A 20,173-nucleotide genomic window follows, 5' to 3' on the forward strand; every position below is an offset into this window, starting at 1 on the left:
GGGTCCTGGTGGACAGGAGGATGACCATGAGCCAGCAATGTGTCCTTGTGGCCAAGAAGGCCAGTGGCATCCTGGGGTGCACTAGAAAGGGTATGGTTAGTAGGTCAAGGGAGGTTCTCCTCCCCCTCTATTCTGCCTTGGTGAGGCCACATCTGCAGGATTGTGTCCAGTTCTGGGCCCCTCAGTTCCAGAAGGTCAGGGAACTGCTTGAAAGAGTCCAGCAGAGAGCTACAGAGATGATGAAGGGAGTGGAACATCTCCCTTATGAGGAAAGGCTGAGGGAGCTGGGTCTGTTTAGCTTGGGGAAGACTGAAGGGTGACCTCATTAATGTTTACAAATATGTAAAGGGTGAGTGTCAGGACAATGGAGCCAAGCTCTTTTCAGTGATGACCAGTGATAGGACAAGGGGCAATGGGTGCAAACTGGAGCATAGGAGGTTCCATGTGAATATCAAGAAGAATTTCTTTGCTGTGAGAGTGACAGAGCCCTGGACAGGCTGCCCAGGGAGGTTGTGGAGTCTCCTTCACTGGAGACATTCAAAACCCACCTGGATGCATTCCTATGTGATGTGCTCTGGGTGACCCTGCTCTGGCAGGGGGGTTGGACTGGGTGATCTTTTGACGTCCCTTCCAACCCCTAGGATTCTGTAATTCTGTGAACCTGACCCCTCACAGTGAGTCAGGGTTCTTCATTCTCCCAGTTCCAACTTTTGCCTTTTGTGACGTGTTCATGGAATGAAGCAAAATAGGTGTTCTGCTCTATATAATTCTCTGCTATCTTTCATCATGGACAAAAACAGGTGTTGAAACTCAACCACTAGACATCCAAGTAGGAAAACTGTAACATTTCTGTCCTGAAAGGAATAAACTACTTAGCAAATATCAAAGAAGGTGTTTGGAAAACTGGAAATGCAAACCAAATCCCCCTGTGTTTTATCCACTAACCCATTCCAGTAAAGCAAAGTAAGAGCTTTTCTCTTTTAATTGTTTCTTTTTTTCCTGGCAGGGCATGATCTGGTCTTATGCTAGCTTGGATAGTTGCACTGGGCTTCCATGATATTCTAGCCTCTAGAACTCTCTTAAACTATTCTAGTTTTAAAAGATGGTTCTAGTATTTATTTTATGGAGTTTCTGTGTTTAAAACTACATCAGAGAAGATAAGATTTTGGTTGTGTGTGATGTCATCTCAAAACTACATATAATCTAGTTTGTAAATAAACATGGGAATGCAAAAGAAAATGTGGCATGTGATTTTTAGTCCTTCATAGTAGTATTGCTACAAAACTTCCTTGGCTTGCAGCTGCACTGAAAAAAAACTTGAGAGAAGATTTTTAAAGTGATGAGTATTATTTGATAGTTGCTTCGTCTCTGTCATGACAGATGCAAAGAACAAGAAGGATGAGTGGAAGCTCACACTATGGAATAAGTAATATTCTTGCTTGAAAATAATTTTTGTCACACTTTTGTGTTGTTTCAGAACAGTGAAATAGGAAGAAAATCCCATGTGATTGGCCAGATGTTACTCAGCACCAAAACAAATTGGAGCATTATTCTCACTTTTTTATGCTTTTTTTCTAAATCTACTGCTTTGAGGATCTTCAATTTGAGTTAGGCAACTTTTCCCAACATTTTTTATTCAACTTACCAAAACTCAGGTTTGAGTAAAGCAGTGCTAGTTAGCATCACAGAATAATTTAGGTCAGAAAAGACTTCAGGATATCAGGCCAGTCAATTTAATGGTTTAATGTTAAAATGGTGCTCCATTCCATAGCAGTTCAGTGTAAAAATAGGCAAGACTTAACTTCTTTGGAAAATTTAGATTATGAGTCTTTAAAGCTATAGAAGAGATTTGGGAGATTCCCTGTGACTTTATGCAGGTGACTTTGAGGTTTGGTTTTTGTTTGTTGGTTGTTTTTTTTTGCACTTGGGAAGTGGAAAGCTCAGGTTTGCTGAGCCCTGCAAGGCCAGGCATTCCTTCAGAAGTTATGTAGATCCAAAATACTCCGCTTTTTTCAGCTGTGCTTCCCATGGTGTGTTTTGCCCCCAGGCACTCAACTCTGACTGTTCAAGTGTGAATCCAACACAAAATGTTTTGAAGCATGGAACATTTGTCATTTTCATTTTGGTATTTTATATACACTTAGAAAGAAGGAAGAACCTTCCAGTGTCCTACTAGAAAATGGTGATCAGGAGGAGCCCTCGGAATCTGCGTGGATTTCACATGGTCAGAGCCTTTCCAGGAATGAAAGGGATCTGCTTTTGGAGTCAGTGCAATGACATAGAGGATCTCTCTACCCTTGTTCCTTTCCCACCTTTTGCTTAATGTGATGCAATGAACTAAAGCTTGAAACTTGTAGAGAACCCTTCTCACTAATAGAAATATCTGCAGATTAATCAGGCTGTGGTACTTAACATTAAATCTTGCATATTATAATTGACTGTTAGGTCATGCTAATGAGATTTCTTTCAGTTTTACTGCTTGCATGCTGCTGATGCAGACAGCCAGGAGATTTTTGGTATTATTTTATGCTCAACTAAACCTTACTGGCTTTTTTGGGGGGGGTGGAGAGTGGGAGGGGAGGTTTTGCATCAGGAACAGCAGATGACTTCTCTGTATAACATTTATCTGTCTCAGAAACAAGTGAATAGGAAAGAAAGGTATGTGTTTAAACATATGAGGCTTCTGAGGCATTTTAGTTTTAATTAACAAACCCAAGCAGATCCTGAAAATAGTGGCACATCTTTGTTAAATATAAAAAATAAGAAGTTACTTGAAATAAAGATTAGGGGCTGGGGAGGAGAGGAGGATTACATTTTTAGAAGAGGAAAAAAAAGCAGCATTGGCTCTTCTCCTTTCTTTTCTGCTACCATTAGCAGTTAGAGAGAGTAGAGTGAAAAGATCCAAGTGGTATAACAAGCCAAATGTACTTGCTCCATTTTCTAAAGTCCAAGCTAATCTACTCATGGGAGACCTGATGCAGATGGAACTTACAGCTCCTGGGAAAAGCTTAAGGTCTGGAAGTGAGTATTGAAGCAAGGTTGGTAGGATCATTAGCATTGAGAGGCCAGTTGACACTCTGCCACTTGTCCCAAGCTGTGACCACCCATACTTTGAATTTACCTGTTTTGCTCTAGTTTTTCATTGACATAATCTAGCTGCTTTTCCCACAGTGAGAAAATGGCCAAGGGAGATTTCATCTGTACAGACATTTTCTTGCTTAGAATGTAAGTGAGCATAGTTCTTTGAGGAAAGAGATGGGCTTGGCATCCAGATGACTTGGGTTTTATTACTTATATTTAAAAGCAAATCTCAAGTGAGAGTAAATGGTATAGCCAAGTTGAACTCAATAGTATAAGTCCATCTTACACTAGCAGTGTATCTAGTTAATTAGTATGGTGTTCTGCATATTTATCTCAGTGTGAAAGAAACTTTGTCCCATTCACAAACCATGTAGATGAAGTAGCTCCAAGGCCTAAGCATATAGTCATGAGCAGCAGGAGTGACTAACCTCCACTTAAGAAGCCTCCGTTAGGCCTGAGGTGGTGCTTTTCCCCTTTCTGCTAAAGCAGTAAGCCATCTGCAGAGATAAATAAGTGCTGGCATCCTTATCAGTTATTTACAGATTAATTAAACAGCAGAAGCAATGAGAGGCATTCAGTCTTGATGCCATGGTGTTGAATGCTGATTTCTTGGGGTTTTTGCTTTTAAAAAAAAGAAATTAAGAAAATTAACCCACCACCACCACCAATCTAGAGCAGGCTGTAAGACGTCTGGCCTTGAAGAACTGGTGGGCTAAGGAGGGTGAGGAGAAACCACCTGACAAAAGTCAAACCAGCAGTGCCAGCAGTTATAGGGATGGAATAGAGCCATTTGTTGTAGGGACCAAACCAGTTTGAAGGAGCCGTGTTTTGAGTTTCTGCTAGCCATCACTGCAGGCACTGCAGCTACTTACTAAGACCACAGACTGACCTACACTGTCCTTAGGGGATGAGCTGCAAACTAGGGGCAGCAAATGGATGCTTGGATGGGGCAGAAGCTGTGCTGTATGCCAGACCCTTCCCTAGTTGGCTTAGTATTGTGTCTATCCCTCTATCTACGGATTGCCCAGGGGCTTGTTTTGTCAGAGAAGTGATTAAGTGGCAATCAGCCCTGCATGTGTTCATCTTTTATTTCTGATGCATAACTTTTCAGAAAAACTGTGTTGAATTTTTTTACAGCCATTAAAATGGACCTGTTTGCAGGTTTTTGAGACCTCCGAGTAATTTTAGAGTGGCTTTGAACTATTTTGTATCTGAGCTTTCTTCCTTAAAAGCTGCTTTCCCCTGAAGAGCTGCTGTTATAATTGCTGCACTTGAAACCCTGCTCCTTTTGCTTACAGGACTCTGTGTCTCCAGGAGTCACAGTCTGCTGAAACAGAGTTGTTTCTCTGCTGCCTGGTTGTAAAGTTCACGGTGTCATTTCAGGAACTGTATTTAGAGATTAAAACTGTTGGGGTTTAGGCTTACTTTTCCCAAACAATTGCTGGTTTGTTTGTTTGCTCCTGTGACCATCTGGACACATCATAAAGGGGGTTGCCTTTTAGAAAATAGTCACCCTGTGCTTTAAAAAATCTTCCGTGCACATCAAGCTTTGCTTCCATAGTCTCTCATCATCTTTGAAAACCTGGACCTTCAGATTGGCCTCTTTTATATGTTTTCTTTTTAAAAATCAACTTCCTTTGAGACCTCAAGGGGAGGGCAAGTTAATCATAATCTGGTGACATTCCATTAGGGAAACAAAAATCTTTTTGAAGTTTTTATGCAGTTATTACAGAGAAACTTTCATTATTTCAAAGCCTCAGAGATTATATGTGATAAGAGAGTGAAAAACAACATCCATTTCAAGAATGCAACAAAACAGTAAGTTTTTTATATACTTCTTTGTCCTTCAAACAGAAACAAATTATCTAGTATGGGGTATCATGTCAGTAAACAAAAGGTGTGTGTCCTTGTTTCCCAGGCCAGCTTTTCTGCCTTATGTGAACGTCCACGTTTGCATAAGAACGCAGGTCTGACACCTTCCTTGTGCTCCCAGCATCTGTGGGGTGTAACTGGCAAAGCATTGGAGAGGGTAACTCATTACAACTGATGTTAGAAACTGAAACAGTAGCTGAGGGGAGTGGGAAATTGATTTCTGCACTGAGTTTGGTGCTAAGGGATGGCAGGGATGTAGCAAGCATGGCTGCTGCTCAGTGTTTGAATGGTAGTGACAGGTTGCAGCTGAGAGACTGAAAAACCATCAGCAACACACTTGCCATTTGGGATGCGAAAAAAAAGTGCATTCCCTGCATGGGGAATGCAGGCTGTTGCCTCACTGAAGGTCCTTGCTCCAGCCAGCCAAGAACAAGAGAATCCAGAATGCATGGAAGCTGTTGCATTTTTTTATCAAAGCAGCAGTGGTTTTCTGACAGCTGCAGGTTGACTCTTCCACATGCATCCCAGCAACACAGATCTCTGCCTCTTGTAATGAAATGCTCAGTTGCCAGAAGAAGAAGGAACTGGTCACCAGTTGAAACTCAAGAGGGAAATTTTTGTTGGCTTTATTTGACAGGATCTAGAAGTCTACTATCATTACTTGAAACTGATTTTGTATTCTGGCAACATATAATTGAATGCAGACCTGAGCACTTTTGAGATTATAATGAACCACAAAAGCTTGAGGTACTAGATCATGGTGCCAGCTCTTATGGTAGGCATCAATTTATCAATTGTCTTGATATAAATGAGTGTCTCATACCATGCTAAAATTGTGCTTCTGCAGCAAATCAAAGCTAAATAGTAGGGTTCATTTATAGATACATAAATTGTAGCTGTGGTTAGCAGTTTTCCCTGCTTCACAGGGACAGTGAAGTCATGCATCTTTGCCAGTGAGAAAAAAGAGACAAAAAAGCTAAGGGAGGCATCAACTAAGTATCAGCTAAAGAAAGTGTTAAAAGTGAACAGTGGTTACTGACAGGAGTCCTGTTTTACTTAAGCCACTTAAAAAGGTGTTACCTAGATTAAGTGAGCAGCTGATGACAGTTGCATTGCTTGATTGCATCTGTTCCTCAAAGCATGCTGTTCGGCTGGTTAGGTAAAATTCTGCCTGTGGGAAGAGATACATTTTGAGCCTGATTGGGGCTTCAGGTATCTTTTTGTGACCAAATTTTTACTCACAAAGGGGAAAGAGGCATTCTGCAGTGCTGAGCCTTCTCCATAGAGGCTTGGCAGCCACTGGCACTGTGGGGAGGAGAGCTGCTGGGAAGTTGTGCAGGACTCAGGCATGCACTACTTACCCTGGTATTGTTTCTGCTTGTCTTTTAAATGAAAGTACTGCTTTACAGTTTCTTGTGTCCCCCAGTACATTGTACATTCCCTGTGAAATGTAATGGAAAGTTGCTGCTGTAATTAAGTCATTGATTGTTTAAAACAATTCTTAATTGTACCTGACTGGAAAGCTGGGAGGATCTCACTGTCACTAATGTGACTGCATAATTATAGATTTTTCTTTTCATATTTTTTTTTCTGTAAAACATGTTTTCTTTGCAGGAGCTTTTATTTCTGGCCAGCTAACATGGCAGATGCAGGCTAGCAATCAGCCCTGGGGCAGCAACTCAGATAAAGACATTTCAGACCTCAATAAGTTTGCTCCCTCAGGGGCACTATAAGCAAACAATATATGCATTTTTCTATGTAATACATGAAGGCTACTACAAAGTTGTGAAAAACAAAGGTCTATGCAATAGCAAGAAAGTCTTAAGTGCCACTGGAATTGTAATCTTTGGGAGGCTTCTTCCAAGTTCTAGAATACGGTTCAGTTGTTCTTTTTTTAGTAAAGGAAAGAAACAAAGAAAACAAATATCCTGGAAAGCCACCTCTTGAGATGCTGCTGCTGCATCTTGGCATCAGAACCTGTACACAGCCTGCCACAACCCACGCACATTTAGTATTTCTTTTCAATAGGCAGTGCAGTTGCTAGCCATTGCCACAAGTCCTGGGGCAGCTGGCAAATGTCAGCTCTTTCATCGTCTGCTTCTCACTGCCAGTTGACAGTACATCTGCATGGCACAATGTGTTAGCACTGTACTTCTTCCAGACAATATGTTACGCTCCGTGCATCCCTCCGCAGTAATCCGTTGCTTTCTGTGGATATGTCTCTCTTAAAGCAAGTGCAGGTTCTAGGCCTAGGAGTAGTAGCAACTTGCAGCCACTCCTTACGGAGATATTAGGAGACTTTTTAAAGTGAATCCATCTACAAAGACTCGCTGGAATCTTCAGAAAAACCATGCTGCTCTCTTCTGATGGTGATCTTGAAGCTGTTAATACTGTTAATTTGTGCAAGCCATTTCTAATCAGTTATTTATCCACAGAATAAGTACCCATTTCTCTGTCTGTAATGGGACAGGGACCCTTTCTGAGTCTTTACTCTAGTGGCTAGCCCTCATATCTTGTCTGAGGCTTACAGGAGATATTGTGGTGCAATTACAAATAGTAATATTTTCTTTAGGGGCTCTGCTTTTTTATGCAGTTTGGCCACACTTCAGATACTTGGGTATCTGAAGAGATTTCACCAATTTAGTGCGTGCCCTAATGGTTATCACTGTAATGGGCTCATGCTACTTACAGACTGAATTTGACTATCCTTGCTAGAACTGAGTAGTATATTTTCCTCACTCTGCATCCATAAAATAATGCTAATGTCTAAAGCAGGATGTACAGAAGGCCTTCTTTACGTAATATAAACTTCAAGGAAATAAAACTTGCATCCAGCTTGACATGACAGGGAAGTTTAATTCTGTATTAAACTGAGCATTATCTTTATAGTAATTATTTCATAGCTTTATGGGGGAAGGCAAAGCTGCTGAATAGTTGACACAGATTCAATAGGATGTTCTTCCCATAAGACAATGCCAAAATGAAATTTCAGTGTATATAGGAGAAGAGTTATCAAATAGAAAACAGTTTGTGGCATCTGTTTTAGGAAAGGCCTCAAAGTATTGTGATAAAGGAACACATTTCTGAGGAATGAAGTGTGCTTGGCTTCTTTGTTTGCTTTTCAGGATGAATGGGCTCAGGGCATAACATCAGAGCTGTGGACATTCTCAAACTTTAAGGCTGAAAACACAGCAGCAGAGATTGTTTGTGGAGTATTTTATGGCCAGAATTTGGTAGTATTAAGTTTTTGCCAAGAAAGTGTATGCTCCAAAGATGCCCAGTTTGACTTAGTTGAGTGCATCTAAAAGACAAAATCTGTTTAATGCTTATTTAAAGAATTCTTTGCCAGCTGAGTGGGTTGGAAGTACTCCTCACATTTCCATTTCAATTCTGATATGAATGACTTCCTTTAAAAAGCCTAAGAAGCAATGAAGATTCCTTAGCCTAGATATGAATCTAGCCTTAAATATTGTAAAACAAAATTTTTTCCAATCCAGCTCTGAGAAGAAAAAAGCAGAGGAAGTCATGAACAAATTTTAAAACTTTCTGATCATATACCAACATTTAAGTTCTATATTTGGATCAAAAATCCATGCTAGTGACCAGAAATCAATGTTTTGATGCTCTGCTCTAATAAACTACCTTGGATAGAATGAGAGAAAAGAAAATAAATTTTGTTACTGGGGCAAGTAGTGCAGGAGATGGTTTTGCAAAATGGCATTGATCAGAACTGTAATTAAATGGTATCTTAAAGAAATTAAGAAAAGCTCAGCATAGATTTAATTTTTAAAGAAAGCTGGATTTACAGTCCTCCAGATGTTTTGCTTAGAATAAGCTTCATTGACCTGGAATATCAAACTGTGCCAGTGCACTCACTGGAGCATTATTAATGTCTCTGGCTGGGTTTGTTTCAGGATATTTGGTTTGGATACCAATGTGTTGCGTTTTGTGAGCTCAGTGTTCTACAGAGAATGTTTATTCTACAGAGATTAAAAATTATGAAGGTATACCAAGCATCCAAACACAAAGTTTTCCATTGAGACTTTTCCCTACTCTGTTTTGGTTTTAACTAAGTCATCCCAAGTGTGGAATCATTGTTTCCTGAAAACCTATTTTCTCAAGGCTTCCATTATCAAAAATCTTTATGAGGACAACTGTGTTTGAGGAATGTTTTCACATTTTAAAAAGCTCTCTTACCTGACCTATCATCCAGGCATGTTTTGTAGACAAAGGTTTCAGAAGGCAATGCATGAAACAATTGAGAAATTGCTAAAAAACCTCTGCAATCATAATTAAAATGATGGTTAAAAAATATTTTGTTTGTGTTCATCCCACATACTCTTTTTCCTGTCCATCCTCCCAACCAGTAGACAATTGGAAGTTACTCATTTACAGAATTTACCATTTTAGACCCTTAGGGCTGAAAGATATTACAGAGTTTCTCATCTCAAGCAGTGCCATGCTGCTTGTCAACAGAGGAAAATGAGTCAGGCTTGCAGCACCTCCTGTGTCTACTGACACATGGAAGAACCACCATAACTTTAGAAGTATCTATTATGCACAATCAGAGTGTATTTAATGAGGTGCTTCTTTGAAGCAATTGAGCTCTGTGTTCTGTATTTGAATGACCACACTCAATTTTAAAACCAGTGAACTAAACCAGAAGTTGTTGGCATATATATTCATCAACTTCATGCCACAGGATCCTCAGGACCACATATCTTAACTTGCTATTTTCCAGTGGTGTTCTCTATGTAATTGTTTACTCCCAGATGATACATCATCTTGCAAACCTGATATCACCTGGACAGAAACTGGACATCTGTAAGCCTTTGAATATCCTGACACTATGGATTAGGAATCTTGATGTTTGTAGAAGGGTCCCAGTGTCATAATTGCTGTGCAGCAAAAATACTTTGCTGCATCCTCTAAGTCAAATGCATCAGGAGACAGAATATAAAGAGAATAGATTTGCTCGATCAATGGACTTTTAGCAAACAGAATGAAACATCATAAAGATAAGGTAACAGAAGACAGGAGTACAAGGGAGAGTGAAGAAGTTCCTTGACTGCTTGAGCATCTGAGTTAACCCCTCATTTTTTCTCCTGACTCAAGCTGCAGTCCTTCCCCCTTCCTTTGTTGTGCAAAATACTCACTTATTTCTGTTTGCAGGGGACGGGGAAAAAACACAGAAAGAAAATTAAGAGATCACCTTCTCCTGTTCCATCCAAAGCTAAAGACCCTTTGTCTCTTCTTACAAAAATGTGTGTATTTCTTTCTAGTCATGGAGACGTTTCCTTCCTTCCGCCTCCTCCCTCAGATGCTTTGTTTGATATTACTTGGTTGTACCTGAATTAGCCTGTTCCTGCCCTGAAAGCATTCACAAGTCCCAAAGACCTACTCCTAAACTCCATGCTTCAAACTTCTTATAACCGCAACTATTGTAGCTTTGGGAGTATTATCAAAATACAAAATCTGATTGCATGGACTGTGTAGCCCAGAATGGGGAACTGAAGACTGGCTAAACTCTCCCCAGCTTCTCTCCACACTGTTGGTTTTGTGGTAGACATTCTAGGGACCTAAGGATGCCCATGTTTAAAAAGTTCACAACATTTGTGTATGTTTCCTGAACACATTTGTATATAATTGTATATATTTTCTTTCATCAGTGGTATTTAATTAAAGCTGTGTAGTTTAGTTTTCAATCCAGAGCATCTCTCTCCTAATTCTCTCTCTCCTTCCCTACCTGGGCAGGGGGGGAAGGGATCGAGAGCATTGTAGTCAAACTGAGTCAAACGGTGACAACAGTTTATTGGCACCCAACGTGGGGCACTGACCTTTTCTCATATGTTTCATTTACTATTCCCAAAATGTAAAATACGGAGGGCTCATAATTCTGAGTCAGTGAAAATTTCTGTATCTGAACTACCACTTGTGACTGGCAAATGCCAGCACTTCTCTGATAGTCACGCAGTCAAAAAGGCAGTTGTCCATTGTGTGAGATGTTGTTGTTTATAGCTCTTGCTAGCGAGCCAGAAGCTGACGCCGTTCCTTGGTACTCACTAACACGCCTTCTCTTTCTCACTGGGGGAATTTGTAAGAGCAGAAGCAGATTCATGAAAGATGCTGATGTACATGGTGGCTAGTAAATGTTACCTTCTGTTCTTTGCCTCTTTATTTAGACTGCAGTTGTGCCCAGCATGCACTGTGCAATTTCTAAATTCCCAAGCAGGAAGAACTGGCTTCTAACTGAAAATTCAAATAAAGATCTGGCACGTATTTCTGTAAGACACCGGACAAGCTATGTTGTCTTTCTCATTGCCATATTTAAATGATACTTTTACAGTTGTATCTAGTTGAATTCTAACCTTTTCAAGACTGCTCTGTTTGAACTGTACCTTTTATAAAGCACCTCCTCATTCAAGTTGAGCTTCTTATTGCAGATAATTAGTTATGAATAAGCCTTTGTCCCAAAGAGCTTACAAGAGACCAAGCTCATTCCACAGAGCCTGATGAAGTAACTCAGATGGCATTCATGTTCAGTTCATAGTGACTTGACCTGAATTCAACCTGTCTGATATAAATATGAAAATCTTTCCATATCATTATAAAACCCCTTCAACCATTCATCATCTCTAATTGCTAACTTCGTTATCCCCTAGCTAAGCAGTAATCCAGCTATACATAATAGCTTTATAATAAGCTGCTTCGTTTTCTACAACCCGTGTTCTTTGTTTTGTCACCTTCTTTGCTTTTAAGTCCTGCTTTGGTCGGAAGAACAAGAGGAAGAAAGCAAACACTTTTTCCCCATTACTGGTTCCAGTGCTTCCACTAGGAGGCCAGCTTTGCCTCACAAAATTCCTGCTTCTCTCCCACATGCAACTGCAGTTTGTGTCCTATATTGTCAGGGTCTAGAAGCCTTTTCATTTGCCCCTCTGCGAGTTTCTGTATAGGCATTAAAAGAGCGGTGCCTCAGGCAGCCTGAGCAACCCTTTGACCTGTGGTACCTGTTTTTTCCCAGGATAGCTGTCCTCTGGCAACCAGAGTGTGGAGGTAGAATTCCTTCACGTGGAGGCAATTAGAAGTTATGGAGGACCCTCTATCACGAAAGGTTACAAGGCATATTTGCAAAATGTGCATAGTTCAGGATTTCGCAAGGCAGCTAGAAAAATGGCAAAATATGGCTAAAAAAACAAGTAAATAAATAAAAAATTAAAAGCAGTGCCTTGTTATGAAAAGCTTCTTTGTAGCTTATAGTGCATGAGATCTCTAAAGAAGAGATGCTGCAGGTCCCATGAGGAAGAAAGCCAAAAGGCTTCCCTGGGGAAAACTGAAAAGCTGTGTGTATTCCCATGGGTGCAACTTGACAGATTCTGGTCTCATCCCACTTAAGTATCTCATCTGAGTAGTTAAAGCTGTTAACCTGAGAAGAAAGCTTAGTTGCTTTGCAGTTGCAGAATGCAGAAATAGACTTGCACATCCCTGTGACCTTATCTTTGGCTCTAGACTGCCTTTGGTTGTTAGCACAAAGTCAGAGGAAGATATTATTGATTGATTGGTTTAGAATCATAGAATAATGGTTGGGCAGGACCTCCGGAGCTCAATGCAGGTGTAATTAGATGAGATTACTTGGAGACTTACCCATTCCAGCCTTGAAAACCATCAGAGACAGAAATTTTACAACCTCTCTGGGCAACTTGGTCTTATGCTTGGTTATGAGTAATTAGTAGCCTCACCTTTAAGCCTTAACCTGTTGTGGGGAGAGCAAAATATATTTTTATGCAGAAGCATCTGCTTCAATACAAGCATCACAAGAGTATGCACGCTGTGTTCTCTTCTGAATCTGCTTCCAGAATAGTCATTAAATACTGCTTTTGAACAGTAAGTTCTTGGTTGTGTATGGTGATATAAAGAACATAGATGTGTTTGGTCTCGTAGTATACATTTTATTGATAGATTTCCAGTCATAACCCATAAAGTGATTGAAAGCTTCTATCTGCTGTTTGCCTCATGATGCACTTAGAGCCTTACCAAAGTCTTGAAGCACCAAAGTCTCAAAATCAGGGTGGTTTAGGCTCAGAGGATTACTGCAATAGAGGAAAACTTGAAGAAGATCATTAGGACAAAAAGTCTGTTAAAATGTCAGAGTGCATTGTATGCTGCAGTCCTGAGCTCTGCTGGGACCCCTTGGAATGTCTATTATGGAAAGTAATAAAAAAGATCTGCAGTGGGTTTTACCACTATTTTTCTGCATTTCCTTCACTGTGAATGTAAGGCATATTGTAATGCGGACTTTCTATTTCAGCCTTCAGTCACACAGTCTCTAGTTTAAACCTTTGGTAAAAGCAAAATTTTGCTTTTAGTGCTACCTTTGTCCCCCGGAGACCTAGGTTTTGGCAGATAGGCATGGATCACACAGATGGAGCAGCTGGATCTGTAAAACTTAAAAAAATAACAAAGAGTAGGGTTAAGTTCTTATTCTTAATAATTTTCACACCTGCTGGCTAAGATTTCAAAGAGTAGTATAGGTATGTAGTTACACATTATGAGGGTGCATGATTGAGAAAGTGGAATTAGATTTTAGCTATTTATATTTCCTCCTTTTATAAAAGGCCCTGAAAACTACTAAAATCTAGTCTGAGTAGTGAGGCTTTATAATTATCCAAGGGGCATTTGTTAAAGAGCTTGGCAAACTTCACACTGAAATATATTCCAGGATTTCAGCAAAAACTGATACAGCTATTTCTTCAGATCCTGTAACACCGTGGCTTGTTTTGATGACTGCTATTTAAGGTTTTACAGAGGCAAACAATATGGCCTTTTTTCAGCAAGATCTCTTGATGGCACGTGGATTGTCTGTTGGTGTCATAGAGACTAGCCTGGTTATGTTAAACACTGGGATGGTAGGGAAAATATGACATGGGAATGATGCAAAACCAAAATTTCCTTCTGTGTTTTGTGCTTCATACGAGTCCTCAGTGAATGTATAAGCAGAAAATAAGTGGTAGGAATCTAATGATGAAGAATGACTGGGCTGCAGTGAAGATAATTGGGGGTAAATGGAGGAGAGTAAGAATCTTCTTTTGCTGCTTTGGAGAAAGTGAAAAGCTCCTCATGCGGATTTCTATGCTGTTCAGAGGAGCCTGTGTTTATGCTGAAGGAGCAAAGGATTGAAGAAGATGCTCATTATATTGTCAGAAGCTTCTTGCTTCATTTCAGTACTGCAAGCTGCTAGCTCACTGGGAGATATGTATAGAGACTGCATGCTATTCCTAGGGATTTGCATTGTCTTGTTTTTCTAATTTGAGAAAAATGTGAGTGCTTATTGAAGTGAGGAGATGGACAGTGTGCGCTGCTGTCTGGCCCAGTGGAGGCAGATGTTTATGAAACATTACCCCTACAGCTTTGCCAGCATATGTATCTTAATTGTCCTTTGCAGTTGCCCTGGTGCTCTTGGTTCCTGTACTGTTCGTGTGTAGTTACAAAGTGCTTTTCAGTGCTGGAGAAGCCCCTGAAGATTGGGAGAATCTGTCGGTTCAAAGGCAGCCTGGAAGTCTAAGTATCTATTCACGGCTTTCCTAATATTCTTTCTTCTTCTCCTCCTTCCCTTTATCTGCTTTCTCTTCCAACTGAAGGTTGCATCCATTTGTCTCATGTTCCTTCCTGAATCTCTACCTGCCTGCCTACTTTTTGTACCTCTATTAGACCTCACGAACATTTAGCTTGCTTCTTCAGCTCAGCCTCTTATGCTCCATCTGAGCTTGGTCAGAGTTTGACTTTACTGGACTTGTCATCTGGCTCTCCCCGCAAGTTCATCTTCCAAAGCTTTTACGTGTTATGACTTTCTCAGATTGCCTCAAACGCAATGGCACTGAAAACCACAGGAACCATAGCAAGCTGTTAAATTGAAGTGAAAACTCATTAGTTTTGTGTGGCTGACACAGTGACCCATGAGAGACATGGAGAAGTCCCAGGCCATTGGTCTGGAAAGCGTGGGTTTAGAGTGTAAAACCATGTAACTGCAAATGAGCTCTTTGGGGCAAAGTCTGCAAATCTCACTCATCTCCACTTGCCTTTTATTTATTTTTTTTTAATTTTTTTTAAGAAAGTGTTCCCTAAATGAGTGTGCTTTCATGCAGTCACATCCCTAACCTTCAAGTAAACTGTTCTTAACTGCAAGCAACAGACTTTATATGAGTCATTTATAAAAGCAAAAAAATCCAGTCATCCCTATTATCTGTTGATGATAACTTTGTCTGCTGCAGGGTAGTGATCTTGGTAGCCAGTAGAGAGTTTCTGAGATAGTAACTATCCATTTGATTTCTTTGAAATTAATCTTTTGGTCTGTTCCAAGCCATGCTCTTAGTTAATTTGGATGTATTACTTCACCAGAGATTCCTGCAGTCTGATCCTTCTCCCTAATTTCAGCCTGAGAAGCAACAGTAAAAGTAAGGATTATCAGCAGGGTATGTTAGTCTGTGTATATATTCTTAGGGAATCCATGCTACTTGGTATCATCAGGAAGTAATTAGATTAGTCACGTAGACAGAAGTACGAAGGTAATTTTTGCAGAGAGCAATGCTTGTGCAAGCTGATTGACTTCGTTGCAATTGCCTGCAATGGAAAGTTCAGTTTGATCTATTTTCTTCAATTCTCCTTGAAGCCTCAGACCTTTCTGGAGCCAGAGGAGACAGAGCACTGTGTATGGTTCAGTCCTTGAGTGCCTGTGACAGGGAATGTGAAGTCTTAGGCCTCTGGGATTTTGTGATGTTCATGTCTATGCCACACACTGTAAAAGGGTTTGAGTTTCAGGATATCCCAAGTAGCAGATGTAGAAAGACTGAGGTTTTCTCTGGTGTCTCAAGTTGATCACCCAAGATTTCAGGCACTAGCAATTACAAGTAGGGGTTTTTTTTTGGGGGGGGGTTTAACAGCGTTTCTTTTATTTCCATCTTTAGACATGGGCAATTCTTGAGAAAATAACAAAAAAAACCATAGTGGCATCCTGAAAGATGATGATTGTGACTTGCTTTACTGAGCTTTGATTGCAAGAATCTCCAGAAGAGGCTCTTCCAAGTCATCAGTTTGTCACACACAGAAGGCTCCACTGGTTCCACAGAGTTTTAAGTTGCTTCATTCTGTGTTATAAATGTAAAGGTTCTGCTGCTTTTTCCATGTTATTTAAATCAATATTTTTTTTTTTGTTCAAATTAATATTCTTGTTATGAAATCCTCTGATTGCCTTGTTTGCTTTGCTTTTCAGACATGTAGTATTACTTGGAGCCAACAAAGCCACAAGTGCCTACTTTCTATATCCATAGGAAAAGGTGTAAAACTATCCCATGGTGAGGGAGCAGTTTTGCCTGTTCACCACCCAGGAGTGGCCACTGCTTGACTTTATTTACTCCAAAGGCTTGGACTCCTCCTCTGGTCCTTCTCCTTCCCTGTTTCATGGCTAGGAGCATTCCTGAGAAGAGTAAATCACATTCAGTTTTTCCCCAGGGACTTGCTACATGCACAGGCACACACCGAGGCACGCTCTGCTCTGCCTTCTCCCCTCACTGAGCTTTTTTTAGCATGCTGTGGGGGAGCATAACCTTGTGATGAATTACAGATGCATTACCTGACTGTAAGTTTGGGTTTGTGGGGAGTTTAAATTATTTTTCTGCACCTGTACATAAGGTAGCTCTCGTTTTGGTGGCAGGAAAGCAGAAGGTACAGAGCTTTTTGTTTATTTATGAGCAGAAAGATAAAGATATTGGGGGGAGGGAATGTGTGTGGAAATCCAGTGTTTATTGGACTTACTCAGTGCTAAGGAGGGAGTAACCAGCAAGGAATCTGCTGCATGTTTTGAGTCGTTAAGTCACGAGTGCTATTGTGTGTTGGTATAGTTAAGATGTGCAGCCTTGTGAATTGCTAAATTGGCCAGGCAGAACTTAATTCAGATTCCTCCTTGGTTTCAGTCTCATAATTGCACCAAGATTTTTGGAACTACTTTTGTTAACTTCAGGATCACACCTATATCTAAACCGAGGGTGCAGGACTGATACTGAGTCCCAGTTCATGCCTCTGCTTCATCCTCTGTGTATTATCATGGTAAAAATGGTGTAGTCTTTAATTCCTCTTGAAAGCCAGTTATGCAGGACCTGCGTAGTGCTCCAGACAGATCACAAAAATTCTAGGGCATCCCACATCTTAATCAGATAGAAAAATTCAGATTTTCTGAGATGGAAGCTAATGACCTTTCTAGGACTATAACAACTAATAGCTCTGGTTCTAGGACTTGCAGTGTGTATCTTAGAGCTAGAACTTCACCTGTGATTCCAGCATAAAGATTGTCTCTCCCTTTGAGTGTCATCTAATGGTAGTGGTTTCTTGCTCAGCTGTTTAACCAATCCAGACTCCACATAGGTTCATTGCTGGTGTTTACCCATAGCTTCATCAGACCTTTGTGCATTAATTACACGTACATGCTTGGGCATTCAAATGGCAGCCCAGCAGCTTTCTTTGTGTCCTGTCTGGGAGGATGACATGTTCCTTTTTATCCTTGGGAGTCCTTTACCATCAGCAGTTCTTAACACTTGCAGTAAACAGGCATTTCTAAGCTTATGTGTTTTTGTGAGTAACCTTTTCTGATCATTTTTGTCACAGCATATGGTATCACATTGCAATAAGGCTGGGCTTCTCCTAAATAAGGAGAGGACTCCATCGTGGCGAAGTGTGCGTACAGGATATGGAGAGCCCTGCAAGTAGAGCAAGAATGAGCTATGTGATGCTTCAACAGCATTGCTGAACATAGGAAGGCCAAGAAAGGGCATTTGCTTTCCTTTCTTCTCCCTTCAGTTTGCTTTTGTTTGTGTGGCACTCATCACCTAGCTCTCTTGGGCTCATGACTGCGAGGAGTAGCTGGGATTGTTGCTTACAAATGTGTTTATAGCTGCAGAACTAAAAAGGTCATCTTCTATTTTGGCCTGCAGGAGTCTCAGGCTGATTCTTCCTCCTTACCCTCCCAATTTTGCTGATGTGCCATGCAGTAAGCAGAAATACACAGAAATACTGTTAGCCTAGCACCCTGGAGCCCCTGCCGTGGACCAGAGCCCTGCTGCACTGATTGCCTGGCAGAGAGAAAATACTTGGGTATCCGGGTTTGAGTTGTGGCTTGCAAGTAGAAAGATTCTCCACCTGGCAACAGACTCCTTTTGGCAATTGTCAGCTGTCCTGAGGTGGCTTTTGGGACATGTTTTAGCAGTGAACAGAGGATGCTACCAAAAAGCATTCTCTGTGTTAGTGGCTGATTAGAGGCATCCAAGAGTGTTAGTGGCTGATTCCTCTGTTGTAGTCAGTGGATTAAATTTTATGTATTTTCCTCTTTGCTCCAAGTTGTTCAGTTTGTTTCAGTATGTGTAATACAACATCAATGTATGCATTAATCACCAGAGCAGCTGGTAATTAATTAATTCATCTTTTACCTCTTTTTTATTCTCACTGGGATTTATAGCACAGTGGGCAGAGGAAATAAGAAGGAAAATATTTAGAAAAAGTTGCCAAGTATTGTGGCATCCCTGCAAAAACACCACTCCTTAAATAGACTGTAAAACAAATGAATCATGGTGTTTTGGTTAGAAAGACTAAACTGCCTAGAAGAAGTGATGCTGCCTTTTTAGACGTGTGTTTGTCCAGCATTTTCACATGGACAGTGCCATTCAGTGAGCCACAGCTTCTTCAGGGAAACGCTACAGCTCTCCAAGAGAACCTTTGTATTGAAGAAATGTGTCTTCCATGTGATTTCTGATGTCCACCTATTTGGGCTGGAAGCAGGAGGAAGCCTGTCCTGCCCACACAGAAACCTCCATGTTGTTCATCTGAGGTGCTTAGGGCAGAATTCAGGGATGTCTGGGCTGGTACTGGGCACTTGCACAGTCCTGCAGCTTGGAAAAAGAAGTGAGAAGAAATCATTCCTGTGGTGTGGAGGATGCTTAGTTCCAGCATCACTTTTGCTTTCACAGAGATGGCTTGAGGGCACAGTGTCCCAAAAAAGGCTCTCAACTGGGTTATCTGTGACAGGGAGAAACATGGTCCAGGGAAAAACTGGAAAAACAGGCTGGAGCCTCAAAGATTTTGATGCAACTATGAGTCCGTGTCTCAGTAGTCGTCTGTTTAAAGGGGACGCTTTCATCTCTTCTTTATAGACAATGGAAGTGGCAGTCTCCTTAATGGCAAAGGCTGTAGAGTGGGGTATTGAAGGTACAAATGATATCCCAAGTTTATAGAAGAAGCACATGTAGGCTGGTAATAGGATGCAAGTTTGTTGATTCACAGTCTAACATCCTCGTAATTGATTTTGCTGTCCACTCTGCAATAAAATTATGCCTAGGTTTGTAGCCAAGTATTCAGGCAGTGAAAGAATTACTATGCTTTTGCTTTGTTATTTTTACTTCTCTTTAAAAACAAAGCAAAGCAAGTCATTCTCAGCAGGAAAAGCAGGAATCCTGTAGTGGGTTCATTTTGCATTATTTGTCCTGGAACTTATTAGCAGTGGCAGCTTTCACCATAATTACACAAATCATAATTAAACATATTTTTGCTTTATGAGCTGTGGCAAATTCAGACTCTCTATAAGGCAGCTCTTAGGAATGAGGGCAATTTGCATGTTACAGCAAAGTGCACGTTACAAGAGACATAGTAGCAGATGGCTCTAGGGCTTGTTTGCATTCAAAATACATAGATAGCACCTGCAAGTAAAAATATGTTGGATTTCTCCATGATAGTTTGGGGTTCTTATCCACATGGGGTCAAGTGTTACCCACTGGACCAGTTATTTAATTTCCAAACATCCCCAGACATGTCAGAGCATCTGGGCTTCTGAAATCTCCTGGGATCTGCTTTCAAAAACTGTTCATTGCCGCAGTGTTTTGCGGTTCTTTGGTAGAACAGAGTGTGTGTGAAGCTGGACAGAGTCACTAAAGAGCTTTCGACCTGACCTGTGGAAATAGTTACACAGATAATCTCTTCCAGTCACTTTCTGAGAAAGGGATTGCTACTGTCCCTCTCTGGAAGTTGTTAGGGGTTAAGAGATAATAACAGAGTCACTAAAGATGCAGGGTTTGGGATGCTGAGTCTATTTCCTAATCTGAGGTGAATTACACAGTTTTATAATAAAAAGAGTTGGAAGAGGAGGGATAAACACTGTTGAAAGAAAATCCAGTGAAACAAAAAAGCT

The 20,173-nt window shown here is 40.7% G+C and overlaps 1 protein-coding gene across 1 annotated transcript in view; it reads left to right on the forward strand.

Moving 5' to 3' along the window:
* Window positions 1–20,173, forward strand: part of PHACTR1 (phosphatase and actin regulator 1) — a 301,044-nt gene that overhangs the window by 136,602 nt on the left and 144,269 nt on the right. The gene's annotated exons all lie outside the window — the stretch shown is intronic.

Source organism: Chaetura pelagica, unplaced genomic scaffold (assembly GCF_000747805.2).
Source record: "Chaetura pelagica isolate M959 unplaced genomic scaffold, ChaPel_1.0 scaffold104, whole genome shotgun sequence".
In the NCBI taxonomy this organism is placed as follows: domain Eukaryota; kingdom Metazoa; phylum Chordata; class Aves; order Apodiformes; family Apodidae; genus Chaetura; species Chaetura pelagica.